Here is an 18,516-nt window from a genome sequence, read left to right as displayed (position 1 = left end):
CATGCATAACTGACCGTGATATTGGTGTACTGAGGACAATTTCAAAGTTTGTGGTTAATTAAAAACTTGGGACAATTGTGAACTGTGAGGAGGAGAGTGCAGAACATAAAAAGGACATCGATAAGTCGGTGAAGTAGACTCCTCCTCGGCAGAATTCATCATTGACCTTGTCCATTGGCAAGATAGCAAATGAGCCTCATTTTCCCTGACTTGGTACATAGGTCAGAGAACAAAAAATATAGAATGGTACAGCACAGGAATAGGCCCTTTGGCCCATCATGCCTGTGTTAACCATTATGTCATTCTAAACTAACCCATCTGCATGCACATGGTCCATATCCCTCTATTCTCTGCAGTTCCTGCTCTGTCTAAATGTCTCTGAAACATTGCAATTGTATCTACTTCTATCACTTCCCCTGGGAGTGCGTTCCAGGCAGCTACCAATGTCTTGTCTTGCATATCTCCTTTAAACATCCCCCCTCTCACTTTAAACCTATGCCCTCTAGTATTTGACATTTCCACCCCAGGAAAAAAGACTCTGACTATCTACCCTGCCCATGCCTGTCCTAATTTTCTATACTTCGATAAGGTCACTCCTCCAAAAGCAAAAATACCACAGTCGTTTCTGCTATATCCATGTTTCTTCAAAACAAATTGGCTTTAACGCGTTTGAATAATTTAGACAGTTATTTGTAGATTGCAAACTTTCCTTACATGTAATTGTTATAACGTGATACCAGCCCCATTAGTTTAAATGGTGTGGCTATTGTGCGATTTTCTTATAATGCAAGATTGCATGAGAATATAATTATTGTGTTAGGTTAGATTCCCTACAGTGTGGAAACAGGCACTTCGGACCAACCAGTCCACACCGACCCTCCGAAGAGTAACCCACCCAGACCCATTTCCCTCTGACTAATGCACCTAGCACTATGAGCAATTTAGCATGGCCAATTTACTGAACCTGCACATCTTTGGATTGTGGGAGGAAACCAGAGCAAACTCACGCAGACATGGGGAGAATGTGCAAACTTCACAGAGACAGTCGCCCGAGGCTGGAATTGAACCTGGGACTCTAGTCCTGACAGGCAGCAGTGCTAACCACTAAGCCACCGTGCTGCCCAAAGCTAAGTACGTGTTACCTACCTCAGATGCCATTATATCAGAACTGACTGTAGTACCTCACTCCTGCCCTTTGATTTACCATGTGCTTATCCATACTCTGTACTGAGCTCTCAGAAATGTGTAGGACCCGTGGTCTGAGCAGCTAACTGTCAGGTCAAGTGATGGTGACACTTCAGTGGTGTGCTGTTTCTTCCTGCTGCAGGGCAGACGTCAGGTTTTGGGTAAATTAAAGCAGGAACTCAGAAGGGGAAGGTTGGTGAGATGGTGAGATGGAGGTCCACTGTCAAACCTTCTGCAGCTTGTTAGGCAGGTCAGAAAGCAGGAAAAGGATGAGCTGGGACTTGCAGAAAGGCATGGAAAACACCACCATGTTTGATGTACACAGCAATCAGATGCTGTAGACCCTGTCACAACCATGATGTAGAGAACCATCTCCACCGGAGATGCCACTGTTTGTGAGTCTTACCTTTTAGAATAAAATATCCTTTATTGCTGCATATCCTCCATTGGAGGAGTACAGCGAAAAGCTTTTACAATGTCTGCCTCTTATGGTAACATCTTAGGTACAAGTATCTAAGTACAAATCTTGGATACAACAGAAGAATAAAAGTACTTGCACTACTTTGCAGAGTTGGAAAATTAGGTTATAATAGCTCATCATTGAAGGGTTGATAGTAACAGCAAGGTAGAAAATTTCAAATAAACATTACATTGTAGTAACTCATTGCAGGGTGTCCGCATGTGGTCTGACAGCCCACACCAGACCCCAGTCCAACAGCGGTCCCCACTCTGCTCCAACCCGAACTGCTGCAAGGTGAGTTCCAGGACAGTGCCAGTCTCTGCCCGAGACTCGCTGCCTAGGTGCTGTACTGGGACGGTTTCATAATGTTGCTCCAGGACTCACAGCCCATGCACAGCTCCAGGCCTTGCTGCCACGCACTGTTCCAGGGCTTATACTCTGAGACTTGCAGCTGGTGCTTGCTGCTGCTCCTGGATTCACATCCGGTGCCAAGGGAAGAGAAGAAGAAAATAAGAGAGGGAAAAAAAGGAAAGGGAAAAAGAACAGGCAGAGCTGAGGAGCTCTGACTGGAGCAGGTTACTCTGCTGCCATCTTACCTTTTCTGTTCTCCTCCATTCTATTGTGGGCCACCTTGTTCTGCAAAGCAGAGGGCAGAGTTGTGCACCATTGTGTTTACAATGTGTTTGCAGCAGTGAAATAGCTGGAGGTAGGCAAAGGTGGGTATCAGACATTGGTAAGTGTGAGAGGGTGAGGTGGAATATATCCCGGAGGGTTGGAGGAGATCAAAGAGAACAGAAAGGTGAGGACATGGAGGAGTTTGAATTCAAGGACGAGAATTTCTGCATGAAGATGTTGTTTAAACTGGAGCCAATGCTAGGAGACAGTGAGGTCTGCAGATGCAGGTGATCAGAGTGGAGAGTGTGTTGCTGGAAAAGCACAGCAGGTCAGGCAGCATCCGAGGAGCAGAAGAATCGACATTTCAGGCAGGAGCCCTTCATCAGGAGCCAATACCAATCAGGAGTCATCAGTGAATTCAGGACTGATAGGGTAAAGGTCTTGCTCTATGTTATTACACAGCTAACTCAGTTTTGGATGACCTCAAGTTGTGGAAGCAGGTGGATACCAGCAAGGAATGCACTAGAGCAGTCAGATTGAGTTGTAACACAGGCATGAAGGAAGTTTGTGCAACCTATGGAGCTCAGACACATGGAAAGTCAAGGGACTTTACAGAGGTGGAAACAGATGGTCTAATTGATGGTTTGGATGTATGATCAGGAGGCCATCTCAGCATAAATTATCCCATCGCATTGGTCATTCAATTTCTCTGCCTTCTGACACTATAACAGACCTTCTCCTTGCTGTTCATCCTCCCTTTCCCTTCCTCTGTGGCTGGTTTGCAAACCGGTGGGAGGGAGCAACCCTGCAGGTGGCTTTCCTGCTGCCTGCTCACCCTCCGTGTACCTTGGAGCGATTTTACATATGGCAAGGAAAGCATGGCACAGCAGCCGTGCCATGAGCAATAAGTCACCGCAGAGAGCGGTTGTTGGAGGATGTCGGCACAATTGCTTGGCATGGGGCCTGTAATTTGCTGTCATCATCCTCTTTTAGGATACGTTTCTACAGTGGCCAGTTTCTCGGGTGTAGTCGATGAAAACCACTTGCTAATTGAAGTGGGCACAAAACAAATGAGTGCCAACAGAGTTGGGCAAACTGCCCTGAGATACCCAGTCCATGAGCTGGGAGCCTGACCCTGCATACAAAGCATCCTGACATCCAGCTAGTAATGGCAAGCTGCCATCCTGTTCCAAAGTGCAGCATTCAGATGCTGTTGCAAGTTGATTGAAAATGTTATCATGAAGGTCTGTAGAGACTGGTACATGTCGGCTGCCAATCTCCATGGATGGGCAGGGAGGGCAGGAGGTGGGTGCAGCTGCTGACCTTGGAGTGTGCCCTGAGATTTTGGGGCCTGGCTTCCAAGATGGTGGAACAAGTGGCCAGCAGGAGTCACCAGGTACTCACCCTGCCTTTCTTATCGGGAATTGCTATCATTTAACTTCCATCTGTAGTTGGGAAATTGCATGAGGTGAGATAATAACTCTCTCCATGAATGCTACTAAACTCATTGAGTACTGACAGCAATTTCTGTTTTTTAATCTGCTTGAAGCTTTGAACTGGTGACCTTCCCTTTAAATCCACCGATTGTGAATTTACACTTTAAATGAAAGAACGTTGCAAATTTGCTTGATCAGCTTATCTCATGACAACGTCATAAATTTCAACAGTTGAAGGATTGAAGGGCGACTTATTTGACTTTATAGCATCCTCAGAGATGATCTAACTCATGGCTGCTTTTTAAAAGTTTCCCAGGTTCATATATCAGAACTGAGGAAGTGCTGGCAGCTTATCCCAAACATTTAAAACACTGGACAGACAAATTGAAAATTTACGAATGGACAAATTGGTCAGTTTGAAGCAACAGAAACAGAGAGACTAAATTGCATTAAACCTTCAGACAAAATTCATGTTAATGCAGATTTCAGCAGTGGGAGGAAATGTAATAAAACCAGTGTTGCATAATCCAAGTTATTCAGAAAAGGTTATTACTCAGAGCCTCAATTTCTTGATTCGTTATCACTTGAGGTGTAAGGAGATTATATAACTGGTATTTATTCCTGTCAGGTTTTTCACCAGAGACTCTGTATTGTGGATTGAAGTTCAAAAGGAACCTTGTACCTGTGGTGCTGTATTCATTCAGCAATGATGAAGAACTTCCTCTTAAAGCTCTCCTGATTGCCTGCCTAAAATTGGCTTTTTCCTAATTGCTTATGATATTCCCAAGCCTGAACCTGCAGGTTTCTGAACCATCTGTAACAAAGGGCATGGAGGAGACTGGTGCCAACTTGGTAGAGGGCATGGCCCAAAGCTTTCATCCTTGCTCCCTTCTCCCTGTTATACTGCAGATCCAGGGGCACTGCCCGTGCTGCCTTCCTAGCTGTTGCAGTCTGTGTGTTAACAGGTCACCTGCTGCTCTTTCATCTTTGGCAGGATGCAGCAACACTTACCAAGAAATCATCAAAGCACTTCCAGAAACGATCCTATGAACCTTCAGGCACTTTGCAATAGGTGAGGTTGCAGAAAGGGGTGAACGAGCCTTTAAACAATACACCTGCAGGGGGCGATCTTACCAGTTTATTCTTGTTTTGTCCCAGGAGTGAACCATAAGTACCAATCCCTAACGGCTGATGCTGGTGACAGTGGTTCGGCTGTATAGTGCCAGGATCATGCCAATTCCCTGGGGCCATAAGGTAGAGGAGCTGAATTAGACCATTCTGCCTATCGGGACTGCTCCAACATTCAATTATGGCTGGTATGTTTCTCAACACTAGTCTGCTGTGTTTTTCCAGTAACTTTTGATCCCCTTGCTAATCAAGAATCTATCTATCTCCATTTTAACACACAGTGAATTGGTCTCCACTGCCTTCTGCAGCAATGAGTTCCACAGATTCATCACCATCTGGCTGAAGAATTCCTCCTCGTTTTAATACTAAAGGGTCACGCCTTCTCTTTGAGATCCTGCTCTCAGGTCATAGTCAATCCTTCTTTTTGAAATGTCTTTCCCACATTCAAAGTGGGGGATCTTGTCTGGATCAAGATCTCAAAATCCAAGTTGGATTTGGGATTATTGGATTGGTATGTATTGGTGTTTTTTTCAAGTGTTGCATTCGGTTGGTTTAAATAGGGTGTGCCTTGTGTAATAATGACTCTTCCAGTCAATAAGAGTTTCCTGGGGATGAAAGAAGTCACTTTGAGTAGCTTACAGGAAGTGTGCAAGACAAAATTTTCAGAACCGGCAAGCAAGCCAAAGTTGGAGTTGCCTGTGCCTGTGAGGAAAAGGGAGATAATTGCAACAATAACACAACACTTACAATTGCCAGGAATGCACTCAGAATAATTGGAAATGACTAAAATTCAAATACAAATGAAACAGCTTGAATTGGAGGTGATGGCGAGGTCAAAGGAAACGAAACAGTTTGAATTCAATTAAAAGCATAGGGAAAAGAAAAGGAAAGATTAACCGTGGAAGAACAAAAAGAACAGGAAAGGAAGGCCCTAGTAGAAAAAATAGAGAGTTTTTGAATTTCAGAATTTGGCAATGAAACAGGAAAGTCAACTGAAAATGGCGAAGATATAGGGTAGGAGTAGTGATGAGGGCAATAATGGAAGAGCAAACCCATTGTAGCCAAAAGCCTGGTGGAGATTTGTTTAAATATGCCCAAGCATTATGAAGTTTTGTGCAAAGGACGTAGAAGCCTTTTTCATTTCATTTGAGAAAGTGGCTAAACAAATGAAATGGTAGGTGACCATGTGGGTATTGTTGATTTAAACAAAATTGGTAGGTAGAGCTAGTGAGGCATTTGCTTTACTACCAGAGAAGGTATCTGGGGCGTATGAGGAGATGAAGAAAGCCATCTTAAATGCATGTGAACTAGTGCCAGAAGCCTACAGGCAATGTTTTAAGAATCTAAGGAGGGAAGCTGGTCAAAAGTATGTAGAGTTTCAAAAGATCAAACAAAGCAACTGTGATACGTGAATGAAGACATTGCAAATAGATCAGACACATGGTGCTCTTAGAAAGACTGTTATTTTGGAGGAATTCAAAAATTCACTGTCTGAAATAGTGAGGACTGATGAGGAAGAACAGAGAGTTAAAACTGCAAGATCAGAAGCAGAAATGGCACGTAACTATGAGTTAGTTCATAAGTCAAAGTTTGGCTTCCGACATCAATTTCAATCTGTGAGGGATAGAAATTGGGGAAAAGAGGAATCCACAGGTGGTAAAGGAAAAGGAGATCTCGGTGTAGATAGTAAGGGTAGTTCACCACAGAGTCAAAAAGGAAACCCATGAGGGGGTAAGAGAAATACAAACCCTCAGGTGTTTTTACAGTAATAAAGTGGGACATGTGAAGTCGCAGTGTCAGTGGTTTAAGAAAAGCATGGGGAAGACACAAGTGGTAAAACAAGAAAAGTCAGTAGGGTTTATTAAAGTAGTAAAGGAGATCCCATTAGAAGCTAAGAAGCTGCAAAAGAATGTACAGTCTGGTCAGGGATTGGTTAACGAGTATGTAACAGATCTCTTTATACAATTTACCATGTGGGTAAGGTTTACTCATGTAGAAATTAGGAAGAGTAGGTAAAGAAATTAAAATTTTAAGACAAACAGGAGGAAGTCAATGTTTGATGGTAGGAAGTGAACAGGAATGCACTTTGGAAGGCATATTGCCAGAAAAGGTGGCAATATGTGGAATTCCTGGTGAGAAGAGCAGTGCTCCATTGGATAAGATGAGGTTGGAGACTCTGGTGAAAGTTGGTGAAATGGTGATAGGAGTATGAGAGAAATTCACTGTTCCAGAAATACAATTTATCCTCAGGAATGATATAGCTGGATTCCAGATGGGAGTGTAAAATTAGACAACTGAGGTGTTACAGGAAGTATATCCTGGGAATTTTCCCTACTGTGTGGTAACAAGGTCACAATGCCAGGGGTTGAAATAGGAGTACAAATCAAAGAATAAAGATAAGGAAGTTGAAATTCAATTATCATAAACTGATCAAATCTTTGAGAAACAACAAGAGCAGGTGAAGGACAAAGTGGATATTTTTAGTTTAGAGAAGTTAGTTGAATTGCAACAAAAAGATGAAAGTATAAAACAGTCATATCAAAAAGCATATGCAGAAGAGGAATCTGGATGTGTCCCAGAACATTACTATTGTTAAAAATGACATCTTGCTGAGGAAATAGAAACCATGACATCTTCAGGCAGATGAAAAATGGGGAGAAGTTAAAATACCAGTGAGTCATAGAAAGGCAGTGTTTCGGGTAGCACATGAGGTACCAGTAGGAGGTTATCTGGAAGTAAGGAAAACTCAATAACATTTTTATTGGCCTGGACTGCACAGAAGTGTGATTAAAGTTTTCCAGATATGTCACACATGTGGAAAACTTCAGGCAGTGATAAAACCATTAATAATTATTCCAGCATTTGAAGAACTTTGTATCAGAGTCTTAATTGTTTTAATAGGGCCCTCCTAGAAAAAAAGGAATTAATGTTTGTTGACAATAATGGATGTATCCATTCCCATCCACAATATCACAGCTAAAAGGATTGTAAAAGAGTTACTCAAATCTCTTATTAGATGCAGACTACCCACAGAAATTTTGCATCAACATTATTCAAGGAAGTTATGGATAAATTAGGAATAAAACAATTTAAATGCATTATGTACCAACCAGAATCACAAGGAATATTAGAATGGTGGCATCAAACTTTAAAGATCATGTTGAGGCCTTACAGTCAAGACTATCCAGAGGATTTCCATTTGTACTGTTTGAAATTAGGGATGCATCTAATGAATCAACTAAATTCAATCCATTTGAATTAGAACATAAGAACTAGGAGCAGGAGTAGGCTGTCCAGCCCTTCGATGCTGCTCGGCTATTCAATAAGATCATGGCTGATCTTTTCATGGACTCAGCTCCACTTGCCTGCGTTTTCACCATATCCCCTAATTCCTATATGTTTCAAAAATGTATCCACTTTTGCTTTAAAAGCGATTACTGAAGTAGTGTCAACTACTTCTCTGGGCAAGGATTTCCTTGGGTTAAAGATTAACAACCCTCTGGGTGAAGAAGTTTCTTCTCAGTTCAGTTCGAAACCTACTTCCTCTAATCTTGAGGCCATCTTGTCCTAGTCTTACCTACCAGTGGAAACATCCTATCTATTTCTATTTTATCGATTCCCTTCATAATTTTATATGTTTCTATAAGATCCCCCTCATTCTTCTGAATTCCAATGAATATAGTCCCAATCTACTCAGACTCTCCCCATAAGCCAACCCCCTCAATTCCGGAATCAACCTAGTGAACCTCCTGTGCACCCCCTCCAGTGCCAGTACATTCTTTCTTAAGTAAGAAGACCAAATAGAGAAATCTGCACACAGTACTCTACATTTGGCCTCACCAGCACTTTGTACAGCCGCAACATAACCTCTCTGCTTTTAAACTCAGCCCCTTTAGCAATGAAGGACAAAATTCCATTTGCCTTCCTAATTACTTGTTGTACCTGCAGACCAAACTTCTGTGATTCATGCACAAGGACACCCACGTCCCTCTGCAAGCAGCATGCTGCAACTTTTTACCATTCAAGTAATAATCTATTTTGCTGTTACTCCTACCAAAATGTGTGACTTCACATTTATTTACATGGTATTCCATCTGCCAGATCTTTGCCCACTCACTCAATGAATCTTTGTTCCTCTGCAAAGTTTCACAGTCCTCTGCACACTTTGCGCTGCCACTTATCTGAGTGTCATCGGCAAATTTTGACACCGTACACGAGGTCCCCAACTCCAAATTATCTATATAATTGGTAAATAATTGCGGTCCCAACACCGATCCCTGAGGCACACCACTAGTCACTGATTGCCAGCCAGAATACACTCACTTATCCCCACTCTTTGGTTCCTGTCAGTCAACCAATCCTCTATCCATGCTAATACTCTACACCTAACACCATGCATCCTTATCTTGTGCAGTTTTCGAATATCAACTAAGAGGATCACTGAAATTTATTAAGGAAACATTGGTAAGTCAGAGTTCAGAGACCACATATTTGGATCATGTGTAAAAGTTTTGGGAAAGATTAAATGGAATGGGTAAGTTGGCTAAAAATCATTTGAAAGCAAAACAGCATGTGATGAAACAGGAAGCAGTCAAGAAATTAAAAAAAATGGAGTTTCACGAGAAGAGATAAAGTGTTAGTTTTAACAATACACAAGAGTAGTAATGTCTGGATTACTCCTGGTGCTACGAGCTAGTGAGGATAGGAATAGGAGGATAGAGCAGATGAATGCATGGCTGAGGAACTGGTTTATGTGAGAAGATTCACATTTTTGAATCATTGGGATGAATTCTGGGGTAGGAGTGACCTGCACAAGGGAGGACGGATTGCACCTGAATGGGAAGGAGACTAATATATTGGCAGGGAGATTTGCGAGAGCTGCTCGGGAGGATTTAAACTAGTAAGGTGGTGGGGTGGGACCCAGGGAGATAGTGAGGAAAGATATCGAACTGAGACTGGTACAGTTGTGAAAAGATGTGACTCAAACAGTCAGGGCAGGCAGGAACAAAGCAGAGAATAAGGTTGGACTGATAACTTAAACTTCATTTATTTCAATGCAGGAGGCCTAACAGGGAAGGCAGATGAACTCAGGGCACGGTTAGGAACATGGGGCTGGGATATCATAGCAATTACAGAGACATAGCTCAGGGATGGGCAGGACTGGCAGCTTAATGTTCCAGGATACAAATGCTACAGGAAGGATAGAAAGGGAGGCAAGAGAGGAGGGGGAATGGCATTTTTGATAAGGGACAGCATTACAGCTGTGCTGAGGGAGGATATACCCGGAAATACATCCAGGGAAGTTGAAATAAGGCAGGGCAGGTGACTGAGGTGTCAGTGGGGGAGCACTTTGGGGCCAGCGACCATAATTCTATTTGTTTTAAAATAGTGATGGAAAAGGATAGACCAGATCTAAAAATTGAAGTTCTAAATTAGAGAAAGGCCAATTTTGATGGTATTACGCAAGAACCTTCGAAGGCTGATTGGAGGCAGATGTTCGCAGGGAAAGGGACGGCTGGAAAATGGGAAGCCTTCAGAAATGAGATGAGAGCCCAGAGATGATATATTTCTATTAGGGTGAAAGGAAAGGCTGGTAGGTATAGGGAATGCTGGATGACTGAAGGAATTGAGGGTTTGGTTAAGAAAAAGAAGGAATCATATGTCAGGTATGGACAGGACAGATTAAGTGAATCCTTAGAAGAGTATAAAGGCAGTAGGAGTCTACATAAAAGGGAAATCAGGAGGGCGAAAAGGGGACATGAGATAGCTTTGGCAAATAGGGTTAAGGAGAATCCAAAAGGTTTTTACAAATACATTAAGGACAAAAGTGTAACTAGGGAGAGAATAGGGCCCCTCAGTGATCAGCAAGGTGGCCTTTGTGTGGAGCCGCCGGAGATGGGGGAGGTACTAAACGAGTATTTTGCAACAGTATTTACTGTGGAGAAGGACATGGAAGGTATTGAATGTAGGGAAATAAATGGTGACATCTTGAAAATGTCCATTTTACAGAGGAGGAAGCGCTGGATGTCTTGAAACGCATAAAAGTGGATCAATCCCCAGGACCTGATCAGGTGTACCCTAGAACTCTGTGGGAAGCTAGAGAAGTGATTGCTGGGCCCCTTGCAGAAATATTTGTATCATCGATAGTCACAGATGAGGTGCTAGAAGACTGGAGGTTGGCTAACATGGTGCCACTATTTAGGAAAGGTGGTAAGGACAAGCCAGGGAACTATAGACCGGTAAGCCTGACGTTGTTGGTGGGCAAGTTGTTGGAGGGAATCCTAAGGGACAGGATGTATATGTATTTCAAAAGGCAAAGGCTGATTAGGGATAGTCAATATGGCTTTGTGTGTGGGAAATCATGTCTCACGAATTTGATTGAGTTTTTTGAAGAAGTAACAAAGAGGATTGATGAGGGCAGAATGGAAGGTATGATCTATAGAGACTCAGTAAGGCGTTCAACAAGGTTCCCCATAGGAGACTGGTGAGCAAGGTTAGGTCTCATGGGAGAACTAACCACTTGGATACAGATTTGGCTTGAAGGTAGACAGAGGGTGGTGATGGAGAGTTGTTTTTCAGACTGAAGGCCTGTGACCAGTGGAGTGCCACAAGGATCGGCGCTGGGTCCACTACTTTTCATCATTTATATAAATGATTTGGATGTGAGCATAAGAGGTATAGTTAGTAAGTTTGCAGATGACACCAAAATTGGAGGTGTAGTGAACAGTGAAGAAGGTTACCTCAGATTACAACAGGATCTTGATCAGATGAGCCAATGGGCTGAGGAGTGACAGATAGAGTTTAATTTAGATAAATGTGAGATGTTGCGTTTTGGGAAAGCAAATTTTATCAGGACTTGCATACTTAATGGTAAGGTCCTATGGAGTGTTGCTGAACAAAGAGACCTTAGGGTGCAGGTTCATATCTCTTTGAAAGTAAAGTCGCAGGTAGATAGGATAGTGAAGAAGCCGTTTGGTATGTTCTTCTTTATTAGTCTATTAGCATAGAGTACAGGATTTGGGAGGTCATGTTGCGGCTGTACAGGACATTGGTTAGGCCACTTTTGGAATATTGCGTGCAATTCTGGTCTCCTTCCTATTGGAAAGATGTTGTGAGACTTGAAAGGGTTCAGAAAAGATTTACAAGGATGTTGCCAGAGTTGGAGGATTTGAGCTGTAGAGAGAGGTTGAATAGGCTAAGGCTGTTTTCCCTGGAGCGTCGGAGGCTGAGGGGTGATCTCACAGAGGTTTATAAAATCATGAAGGACATGGATAGGATAAATAGACAAAGTCTTTTCCCTGGGGTGGGGGAGTACAGAACTAGAGGAGATAGGTTTAGAGTGAGAGGAGAAAAAAATATAAAAGGGACCTCAGGGGCAAATTTTTCTTGTAGGGGGTGGTACATGTATAAAATGAGCTGCCAGAGGAAGTGGTGGAGGCTAGTACTATTGCAACATTTAAAAGGCATCTAGATGGGTATTTAATAAGGAAGCATTTGGCAGGATATGGGCTGGGTGCTGGCAAATGGGACTAGATTCGGTTGGGATATCTGGTTGGCATGGATGAGTTGGACTGAAGGGTCTGTTTCCATGCTGTACATCTCTATGACTCTATGATTCTATAATAACACTGGCAGGTGAAACTTTAAAATCAAGGTTTAGCGGGCTTTATCAAATTGAAAGGAAATGGAACGCTAGATAGAAGTGGATTATATGAATATACTGAAGTGGTATTTTGATAAGGAAGGAAAGGAAAAGGAGAATTCGTACTTGTTACAACTTGGAGTGAAGAACAAAATCCATGTCAACTCGAATTTGATATTCTTCACCTTAAATTGGATAATGAGGTAGTTCTCAAAAATTAGGATCAATTATTGTGTTACTTTCTAGAGGGAAATCGAAATGACCTGAAAGTGTTATTATAATCATTGGAGAGAAATGTGGGAATAAGCTGGGAAGTACTAAAATGATTATGCTTGAGGTAGATATAGGAAATTCTGTTCCAATTAAGCAATATACTTATAAACTTAATCCTCTAATACTGACGTAGATTCAAAGAGAGATGGAAGATAATTGCAGTGAGTTGCAGTAAATGGAACTTACCCACAGTGATGGTGCCAAAACCTGATGGAACCAAATGATTATGCATTTATTAGCACAAAGTTAATGTTGTTACTAAATCGATTCATGTCCTATTCCACGGCTGGAAGACTGTATTGAGAAGTTGGGACAAGCAACTTACATTTCTAAACTGGATTTACTAAAAGGATACTGGAAAATACCTTTATCAAAGAGAACGAAGGAAATTTCATCTTTCGTGACACTGAATGGACTTGACCAATTTAAAGTTGTTCCATTTGGTATTAAAAACAGCAACATCTACACTTCAAAGACTAACCAATTAAAGTCATTTTGGGATTACCCAATTGTGTTGTAGGATTGAGCAAAAATCCCATCATGTAAAGTACTGGACCAAAACCCTGGACTTCTCAAAAACTTTTAGACATGAAAGTGGCAGCTGGGCTAAGCTCTGGGAAGAATGCACAGACACAGAGATGGCTTTTTGGAAACATTGGTCATCCTGGAATTCCAATTTATATCTCTGCTCTAAGAGAACAATCAATCAAACCTAACACTCTGGACTAACATGTACTTTCCACCTTGAGTTACCCAGCACAGACAGGGTGGAGCCTATACAGATGCTGGACATTCAACCTCAATCAAAATCCATTTGCACATACTCTTAACTATTGAGAAGCCAACTGACCTCAAAGAGAACACCAGTAACACAATGGCAAGTGCAGATTTGGTGCGAAGATAAGAGGCCGACAGTCAATACAAGTCCACGCTCTGATCTCACTTAAGACAGCTATCCTCACAGCTATCTCCAGAAGAGGGATTAATGATCTAGACAAAAGAACTGAGGGCATTCTGGCTAAATGTGAGGATAGGTAGGTAGACAGACAGGTAGCATTGAGGAGGCAGGGAGGCTGCAGAGGGATTTGGATAGGTTAGGAGAGTGGGCAAAGAAGTGGCAGATAGAGTACAATGTGGGAAAGTGTGAGGTCACGCACCTTGGTCGGAAGAATAAAGACTATTTTCTAAATGGGTAGAAAATTCAGAAATCAGAAGTGAAAAGAGACATGGGAGTTCTAGTGCACGATTCTCTCAAGGTAAACTTGCAGGGTGAGTCAGTGGTTAGGAAGGCAAATGCACATTGGCATTTATTTTGAGAGGACTTGAATATAAAAGCAGGAATGTACTTCTAAGACTCTGGTCAGACCACATTTGGAGTATTGTACGCAGTTTTGGGCTCTATATCTCAGGAAGGATGTACTGCCCCTGCAGAGTGTTCAGAGGAGGTTTTCGAGAGTGGTCCCAGGAATGAAAAGCTTAACATATGAGGAATGTTTGAGGACTCTGAGTCTATACTCGATGGAGTTTAGAAGGATGAGGGGGGGATCTAACTGAAGCATATAAATACTGAATGGCCTGGACAGAGTGGATGTTGGGAAGATGTTTCCATTGGTAGGAGAGACTAGGACCCGAGGGCATAGCCTTAGAATAAAGGGAAGACTTTTTAGAATGGAGATAAGGAGAAACTTCTTCAGTCAGAGTGTGGTGAATCTATGGATGTGAAGGAAAGATCATTGAGTATATTTAAGACTGAGATAGACAGGTTGTTGAGTATCCCGACTCTCCATCTTCTGTCCATCAGCCAGTCATCTATCCAAGCTAATAAATGACCCCTAATCCCATATGATCCAACCTTGTGAATTAATCTTTTGTGTGACACCTTATCAAAAGCCTTCTGGAAGTCCAGATATATTACATCTACACAATCCTCATTATCCACTTTGCTTGTTATATCTTTGAGGAACTCAAGCAAAATTAGTCAAATTTGAGGGGTGGGAGAATGGGATTTATCCCAGTTATAAACTTCACAGAATCACAGGACTACTTGAATGTTCACAGGACTGAAGGAGGCCATTCAGCCCGACCTGTTTGTGCTGGATCTACAAATGCAAACTTCACTTAATGCCATTCTGATGCCTTCTCAGCATAATCATTCCCAAGTAACCACCCTTGGTGGCTCAGTGGTCAGCACTGCAGCCTCACAGCATCAGGGACCTGGGTTCGATTCCTGCCTTGGGCAACTGTCTGTGTGGAATTTGTAAGTTCACCCTGTGTCTGTGTTGGTTTCCTCCCACAATCTAGAGATGTGTATGTCAGGTGAATTGGCCATGCTAAATTGCCCTTGGTGTTAGGTGCATTAGTCAGAGGTAGATACAAGTTAGGAGTCTGGGTGGGAGACTCTTTAGAGGTTTGTGTTGACAGGCCCAAGGGGCTTGTTTCCATTCTGTAGGGAATGTAACTTAATTTTTTGGATGACACCTCCTCCCACCCTGCCCCCTGTAAAAATGCCATCCCATATTCCCAATTCCTTTGCCTCTGCCGCATCTGCTCCAGGAGGACCAATTCCAATACTGAACAACCCAGATGGCCTCCTTCTTCAAACACCGCAATTTCCCCTCAGACATGGTTGACGATGCCCTCCACCGCATCTCCTCCACTTCCCGCTCTTCTGCCCTTGAACACCACCCCTTCAATCGCCACCAGGACAGAACCCCACTGGTCCTCACCTACCACCCCACCAACCTCCAGATACATCATATCATCCTTCGTCATTTCCGCCACCTCCAAACAGATCCCACCACTAAGGATATATTTCCCTCCCCACCCCTATCAGCATTCCGGAAAGACCACTCCCTCCGCGATTCCCTCGTCAGATCCACACCTTTCCCTGCAACCGCAAGAAATGCAAAACTTGCGCCCACACCTCCCCCCTCACTTTCCTCCAAGGCCCCAAGGGATCCTTCCATATCCATCAGAAATTCACCTGCATCTCCACACACACCATTTACTGCATCCGCTGAACCCGATGTGGCCTCCTATACATTGGGGAGACAGGCCGCCTACTTGCGGAACGTTTCAGAGAACACCTCCTGGGACACACGCACCAATCAACCCAACCGCCCCGTGGCTGAACACTTTAACTCCCCCTCCCACTCCGCCTTGGCCTCCTCCATCGCCAGACCATAGCAACATGACGCCTGGAGGAAGAGCGCTTCATCTTCCGTCTAGGAACCCTCCAACCACAATGGATGATTGCAGATTTCTCCAGCTTTCTCATTTTCCCTCGCCCCCCCTCCCTACCTTTTATCTTAGCCTGCTTGGCACACCTTCCTCATTCCTGAAAAAGGGCTCATGCCCGAAATGTCGATTGGATGCTGCCTGAGCTGGTGCGCTTTTCTAGCAACACATTTTTCAGTTTAATTTTCTGGATGGCAAGATATAACTAGTGCAGTGCCACAGAGTTTGGTCCCTGGGCTCCAGCTATTTACAATCTACATTAACGATTTGGCTGCAGGCTGTAGAAGGCTCTATATGCAAATTTGCAGATGACACAAAAATAGGTGAGATGGTAAATTACAATGAGGAAATAAGAATCTTACAAGTGGATATAGACAGGTTAGGACAGTGGGTCAACATGTGGCAGATGGAGTTTAACATGGATAAGTATGAGGTCATGCATTTTGGTCAGAAAAATGGGAAGGTAACTTATTATCTAAATGGGGAGAGACTTTGCAGTGCTACAATGCAGTGGGATCTGGGGTCTTCATTCATGAGTCACAGAAAACTAGCATGTATGTACAGCAGATAATAAAGAAGTGAATGGAATGTTGGCGTTTATAGCAAAAGGAATGGAATATAAAGGTAAGGAAGTATTGTTGCAACTATACAAGGAATTGGTGAGACTGCACCTGGATTATTGTGCACAGTTTTGGTCCCCTTTAGTAAGGAAAGATGTAGTGGCATTGGAGGTACTTCACCGAGGTTCACTAGATTGATCCCAGAGATGAAGGGTTTGTTATATGAAGAGAGGTTGAACAGTTTAGGCCTATACTCTTTGGACTTTCTAAGAATGAGGGGAAATCATTGAGGTATTCATGATGATAAAAGGTGTGCATAAAATAGACGTGGAGCAGATGCTTCCCCCTGTGGGGCATGCTGGGACGAGAGGTCATAATCTTAGGATAGGGGGTAGCAAATTTAAAACAGAGTTGAGGAGAAATTACTTCTCTCAAATGGTTGTGAATCTGTGGAATTTACTACCTAAAGTGCAGTGGATGCCAGGACAGTGAGTAAATTTAAGGAGTAGTTAGACAGATGTTTATTTGGTTATGGGTTGAAGGGATATGGAGAGAAAGCAGGAAAATGGGGGTGAGGAGCATATCAGCCATGATTGAATGGTGGAGCAGACTCAATAGGCCGAATGGCCTAATTCTGCTCCTATGCCTTGTGAACTTATTATGAAGTTATCATGTAGATAATACACACTGCTGCTGGGGTTTGGTGATTTTGAAGGTTTATTAGTATCAATTGTACTCAAGGTTTCCTTCTGGCACAGTAGCTCAATGCTTAGCACTGCTGCCTCACAGCGCCAGGGACCCGGGTTTGATTCCTGCCTCAGGCGTCTGTCTGTGTGGAGTTTGCATATTCTCCCTGTGTCTGCATGGGTTTCCTCTGGGTGCTCTGGTTTCCTCCCACAATCCAAAGATGTGTAGGTCAGGTGAATTGGACATGCTAAATTGTCCATTGTTCAGGGGCAAATATAGGATAATAAGTTAAGGGAATGGGTCTGGGTGGGTTACTCGTTGGAAGATTGGTGTGGACTTATTGGGCTGTAGGTCCTGTTTCCACACTGTATGAATTCTATTGAGTGTCGATAATGAAGGGAGTGGATGCTCATGGATGTGGTGCCATTCAAGCGGGCTGCTTTGTCTTGGATGGTGTCAAGCTTCTTGAGTGTTGTTGGAGCTGCACTCATCTGGGCAAGTGGGGAGTATTCTGTTACATTCTTGATTTCTGCCTTGTAGATGGTGGACCGGCTTTGGGGAGTCAGGAGATGGGTTACTCACTGCAGGATTCCTAACCTTGTAAAGCCTTGCTTGGTCTATCATTTTAAGTAAAGCTATTAGCCTCAGATCAATAATAGCGTGGCAACCTCAGATTCCAAAAGTTATCAGTTCAAACTTCACTCTGGATGATGAAACACATCGTCCACACTGGTACGTCTGAAGGGTTCAGGAAGTGCCGTGCTGTCAGAGGCCCAGCTATACGGTCTTACACTGACCGAGATGCAAACAATCCCAAAAGTCCCTGTGAAAAAGATCAGAGGAGGTTTCCTAACGTTCAAACCTACGCTTCTACTTTACCTGAAATCACTAAAACAGATTATCTGGTCATTGGTGTTGTTGGAACATTGCTCGGTGTAAATTCCCTGCTGTGCTTTCCAATAGTGACGACAATTTTAAAACCGGTTGGAATATGATTTGTATGTATCAACAGACTGTGAAAGTAGCACCATATAATTGTTAGCTCTTTCTTAATGCACAGCCTCACAAATATGCAACTTCTTTCATATATATTCATAATGTAATTGAGTCTCTGTAGGCAATAAGTATATTACAACACTGGCATCCAGTCTACTGCAGCACTACTGTCGAATACTTAATGTAGAAGTTTTCAGTGTATTTCCTGGCTTGGTTCATTATGGAGGGAAGCCTATTTTCCATTATACCACTCCAGTGCCAGTCAGTTGAAAATGTCTAATGTGTACTCAGGTTCAT

Source organism: Chiloscyllium plagiosum, chromosome 5 (genome assembly GCF_004010195.1).
Source record: "Chiloscyllium plagiosum isolate BGI_BamShark_2017 chromosome 5, ASM401019v2, whole genome shotgun sequence".
Lineage (NCBI taxonomy): Eukaryota > Metazoa > Chordata > Chondrichthyes > Orectolobiformes > Hemiscylliidae > Chiloscyllium > Chiloscyllium plagiosum.
This window is presented reverse-complemented; position numbering follows the sequence as displayed.